The 6,245-nt window shown below is 35.4% G+C and overlaps 1 pseudogene; it reads left to right on the forward strand.

The window, feature by feature from the left end:
* The first annotated feature begins 263 nt into the window (after positions 1-263).
* Positions 264-1,064, forward strand: LOC119808904 (annotated as a pseudogene).
* The last annotated feature ends 5,181 nt before the right edge of the window (positions 1,065-6,245 follow it).

Raw genomic sequence — 6,245 nt, forward strand, 5'->3', positions numbered from 1 at the left:
TAGATGCACAAAACTGTAAGCCATAAATATTCACAAAGAATTTGTAATATATATATATATATATATATATATATATATATATATATATACCATTATTCAACACTAAGTGGCAAAGACATTATAGAGTTTCTTCTTTCAGAAAACAGAAAACAGAGGATCAGGCTGTTGCAACAGGAGAGACCAGATAGTAAGCCATAGTGGAAACAAAGATGATTTTGCAGGATCCTGCTTCAGTCTTAGGGACTACAGTTGTGATAAAAACCATGGGGCCAATGGAAGTACGGCCAAAAACAAGGAGTGAATTCCCCATCCCCAAAGTGGTCAAAGACAAGAAAATCAAGTTTGTGGAGGAGATCAACCTGTTCTCCCTGCCTAAAAAGTATTTCAAGATTATTGACTTTTTCCTGGGTGTATCTCTGAAAGAGGAGGTCCTAAACATCATGCCAGTGCAAAAGCCACTGGATCAGTTTCAAGACCTTTGTCACTAATATGGACTACAATGGTCATGTTGATCTTGGTGTTAAGTGCTCTGAGGAGGAAGACACTGCAATTCCAGAGACCATCAGCTTGACCAAGATTTCCATCATCCCTGTGCAGAAAAACTACTTTGGGTACAAGATTGACAAGCCCCACACCATTCTATGAAAGATGATAGACCACTGTGGTACTCTGATGGTGTGAGTTGTCGCTGCACCCATAGGCACTGGCATCTTCCCTGATCCTGTGTAAAAGAAGTTGTTGCTGATGGCCAATATTGATTATTGCTGCAAATCAGACGAAGTCTGCACAGAGACCTTTTATAAAGGCTACCTTTGAGGACATCTCTAAGACCTACGGGTAGTTGATCCCTGACCTCTAGAGAGATACTGTGTTCAGCGAGTCTTCTTACCAGGAATTCACTGATCACTGCAAAACAAAACTAAACACAACAACAACAACAACAAAACCCACAGCAGAATTTCTGTTCATAACACTCTTACATAAACAAATGAGGCAAAATTTTATCCACAACTTTCTAATGTATTTTATATATTATTTTCATTTATTTTAGGCACAAAATTTAGTAGGTTTTAACCAGTAATAGAGTGTATTACATATTATTAGACTTTTTAAGATTGTCTGAATCATGCAATCATTAGCTGCGATTGGAAAACAAGAATTAAAGTGAAGACGGGATTCATTTTTTCTTGTTTGCAACAAAAACTGGAATTGTGATATATTTTATAATATAAGTCAATGATAACATAAAATCGAGAGTATTCCATGTCCTTTCTTCTACAGTGGATATGAAATAGGTAATGATTTTGCTTTCTGGTCGGGATCTTTGCTGTACTATTACTGTGTACCATTTGTAGAGTGCAGAAGCACCAGTTTAAAAAGAAGCAAAATAAAGGGAAATTTTTAAATTATATTTTGAAATTGCAAAATCTGTAAAGATCCTTTGCTAATAAGTTATATAAACATCAATTTCAGAGTGAAATGATACATATTCGAGAGGAATGCTCACTGTGCACGAGTTGCTAACCGTAGCCTTGTGAGCCAAATACTGTCATACACAAGATACTCAAAGCAGTTCTTTATTTATTTATATATAGCACAGGAGACAAGAGGAGCTTGGATAAACTGTGAGTTGGACCCCCACGGTACAAAAACTGCCAACGGGCAGAGGATGTGTCTGATTTATACTACTAACGAGGGGCAGGAAAGGCAGCCCCATTTAGGTTAACCTTGTGTTACTTGTCTCAGTAGGCTCTATTATTAAAATATGATTACACCTCTTAAGCACAATATCATTGCTGAATGTGGTGTTCCATACCGGATATTCAAGCACTAGAGGATGAAGGAAGAAGATGCAAATTCAAGAACAGCCTGGGTTACATATTAAGTTTAGGTCTAGCCTAGGCTATAAAAGGGGCACATTCTCAAAAGCCTTTAGCATCAGAACAAAACACAATGATAATAATACGATTCTTTATAAGAATACAAAGCACATTTTATACAAAATGATTATTTTGATAGTACTATTAGGTATAAAAACATTTATGTTTCTAAACATTACTAGTTTAATAATCAATTTTTTATTAGTGCAGTGATGGTAAGGTTGTAGCTTTATGGTCATCTTTATTAAGAATACTTATTTATAATACCTAATGTTTTAATCTGAATTATCTCTCTATTTCAAAATGACTGTTAAAATATTGTTAATATGCTGTGTAATTGCTGATGAATACAGGCACCCATTAAAGTAATAGCTACTTGATTGGGGGTAGCAAAGACTGAATTATATGTAGCTGATTTAATCTCTCTCTCATATCCAATTAAAATAAATTACCCTTAAGGACTATCTCTAAAATTAAAAAGTAATTAAATTAAATCCAAACATATTTTTATTAATAATTGTAGGAAGACCTTTAAAATCATTGTACATAAAATAAATATTATCATCTAAACATGTGCTCATAAATGAGATGAGTGCATTGCAGAATCCTTCATAATTCCATGAAGCTCTACTGGTTTTATAATTTACCTAAAGTATTAACATGACTTAGCATATTTTTTTCTCACTAATATGAAAGGTGACCCAGGACATCATAGTTAGGAAACGAGTCCAAAGGGGATGAATCCCGCTACGGTATTTTTCTGTGGAGACCATAGGAAAAAAAAATCCTCCTTGGTAATTTCAAACTTCAGGGATAGACTCAGTGTATCCCTGCCCAAAACAATAAATTGGAGCTTCCAAAACTGAAGTTCACACATTGAAACTAGGTATCTAATTGTTATATATGTGGTATGGATCCTTATTTTTTGCATAGAAAGCAAGTGGAGACACAATAGGGTCTCATTCTGAGGACAATATCTAAGCTAATCGGCAAACTAAGTAGAAATAAATGCTTTTTAAGATGATGAATTATAAATAAAATCTGGTTCCCCAAGAGTCTGAAGAGCTTTTTCTAACATTTTACATAGTTTCCGAAATTTCACATTCTTTGTAAAAACACAAAACACCTCAAATACTAGTTTAAAAACCTTCAAACAATGGGTTATATTGAGTTGCGATTTTAGGGGCTTTTTCCTGCACTATTTCTCCCCCTAGCAGTGGTTCTTTGTTGCCCATAGTTTCAGTTAGGGTGAGGGCCCCATGATTTTATTCTTCCATCGTAGCATGTCTATTGGTGTCCTGTTTTCCTTATTCAGATCACAGTTAATTTTTTTTGATGACTTCATAAGTATGACTTCTCTGACATTTCTAGAAGAGGAAATCTTACAACAAAATCTCTTTTCTTCTGTCTCTTATCATCTTGCCACCCCTCTTCTGCACTGATCTCTGAGATTTAGGCACAGGATACCTGTTCTACATATATCTCATGAGGATAGGCACCCCAAGATCATTTGTTCATTGTGATTTGATATATTGTGGTGAACTGTAACAATCTCTGTCTTTGCATGGAGACAAGTTAACTTGCCCGTTGAAAACATAATATCCCATTTTATACGGCTATTAGTTTGTAAAATTAATTTTGTTTTCATTTGATGTTTAAATCACTGATCTGGGTTAGGTGTACATAGATACTGAACGCCTGAAGAGCTGCAAGGAACCCAGGCTTTAATCGTTTCTGTTTCGCAGCAGTCCAGTTGCAAGAGGCACATGTTGCAAGTGTTGCAACAGACAGCCCGGATCTCACATTACAAAGCCCAGGCATTACCGTGGATGGCCACTTTATCTGGAATTCTGCGGCAGATGCTGCCAGTGCCGAGCCACATACTTTCGCTATCGCACGCTTCCTGTGTCCTCAAAGACAGTTTACACAGACAAATGTCAGAAGCAAAAGGAAACTCCGACTGTGGAGAATACTTCTTCATGACAAAAATGGGAGACAGACTAAGTTGTCTTAAAAGTCTAGTGAGTAAATGCCAAGGTCACCACCAGACACACTTTTAAAGGTCAAAAAAAAAAAAAAAAAAAAAAAAAAAAAAAAAAAAAAAAAAGTAAGCAAAGGACTTGAACCTCAGTTGCTCACCGTCAGAGTCTATTTTCCAAAGAAGCCCTTTTTATATTCTTCCCCTCTATCAGCTCACCACCACTCTATGGTATCTCTGCAATCACTTCTCAGTTCAACTCCTCTGTCACTACCTTACTTCTCCTGTTTCCGGGGGACTATGTAATCTTTTCTCCTTCAAGTGTCTCTACATCTATGATCTTACTTTTGCTTCACTAATCAATATGTGGGGCAGGGCAGTGAACATGTTTTTTTTTTTTTTTTTTTTTTCCGCTATTCCCTCACATATGGGGATGCAGCGTGAAAACTAATATCAACTAATAAATATTTCATACATATTTGAATGAGTAAGGAAATAAATGCATGTGTGATCAATAAAAAATAAGGCATGAAATCCCAGATAACACAGCGGTGATTATCTATGTTCCAACTGCCTCTGGGTTGATAGAATTTCTGCTTTATTCTTATGCTCGTCTGTTGATTTCATTTTTAATCTCCTATTGTTGGTTTTGATGTGCATTTCCTTTCTCTCCTTTTTCTATATTTGCCCTCAAGGATCCATTCACATATTTGCTTTGTTAGATAGCCAATTCTGTATCAATGATTTTTTTCAATGTTCTTTTTTTCTTTGTCTTATCCTGAAAAACTTTCCTCCATGTATTACATACTGGATTGCTGGATGCTGAGATTCTATTTAAACCATGTATGTAATTATATCCCTTAGGACTGCAGACCTTTATTCATGACAAATGCAGCACACTGCACCCCCATCTGCGCTCTATGTGCTAGAATCCAGTTCACGAGCTTCGTGCAACGGGCTGGAGGTTGAGAAAACACACAGAGAGACAGACAGACATACAGACCTCCAATCACTGGTACAAAAGCCCTTCTTTAATAGCACCATGGAGGCTTAAATACCCAGCAGTCAATGGCCAACAGGTGAAAATCCCATCCTCTGATCCACTAGGCAAGGCACAGCTTTTAGTAACTTCAATTAGAAGGCTCTAGCAGGGAAGAGCAGCTGAAGGCCAGGACTCCAATTGGTCCCAACATCAAGTAACTTAGAAAAAGAGAGTAAGTATTTTATTTTGAAATTTCAACTTCAGTTAAATAAAAAAATGTATAATCTTTTAATTAATACAATAATTTTAGTTCATAAAAGTCCATACAGAAAAAAGATAATATGGTCTAACTTGATATATGTGTGAATGTTGAACTTGTAAAGAGACGGCAAAATTGCAAAAGGGCTTCGCTGTGAAGTATTCAAGCAATAGTATAACCTATGCCTAAGAAAAGCCACTATATTATCCCTAAGCTCCAAAAATCAATCGTAGGTAGATGATCTGAACATGAGAGAGAGAGTACTGTACCTAAAGCATCATTTGGGGGAGTAGAGACATATCTTATAGCACCTTGGATATTTGGAGTTTCCCACATATAAAAACAAGGGAATATGATGACTATACTGGTTTGGATGTCTTCTATCGTTCTTGCATTTATTACTGTCTGGCCAAAGAAAAAAAGTGAGAACACATCAGTCATTTAATTTCTACAGAACAACCTTCCAGAATAATGGAACAGAAGAAGCTATGCTACAAAAGGAATAAATCAGCAAAGAAAAGGTGTACACACTCCCCAACAGATAAAACCTACCAGTACCACTCTATGCCTGCAATTTCCCAGTAGCTATTAACTGAGTGTCATAAATATTTTGAATATTATTTAAACATCTCAGAAATACCTACTATTTTGACTATGTCACATTTATAATATTGCTGAAAACCTCAGGGAAAGATGACAAATAACATACTTGTCATTTAAAAGACTCCTCATTCACATAATTTTAAAAATTAAAAATAAAACTGGAATGACGACTCAAGTAAATCCACCAATTTAACAAGTATTTGCTTCAGTCTATAGTTAAATAGGGACAGGAAGTACTGTTGAGCTATTTCATAGAACTTAGACTAGAAATGGTAATTTTATGATATCTATTAAAATTTATAACAAATGGTTTTGAAGGTTCATCAAATCAATTAATGTTATTCTATAATAAAGACCTTTAAAATCATTTTACAGTGTTCATATACCACTAAACATCAAATTGTTGAAAATTTAACACATTTTAAGTGTTAAAAGTATGATAACTAATTTAAAAATCCCTGAGATCAATGAGATTGTGTGACTTTTACATAGGAGTTGTGCAGTAATGTCTGTCTATTCAAGCTAGGAAAATGATGACAGAAC

This window comes from Arvicola amphibius, chromosome 3 (assembly GCF_903992535.2).
Source record: "Arvicola amphibius chromosome 3, mArvAmp1.2, whole genome shotgun sequence".
Lineage (NCBI taxonomy): Eukaryota > Metazoa > Chordata > Mammalia > Rodentia > Cricetidae > Arvicola > Arvicola amphibius.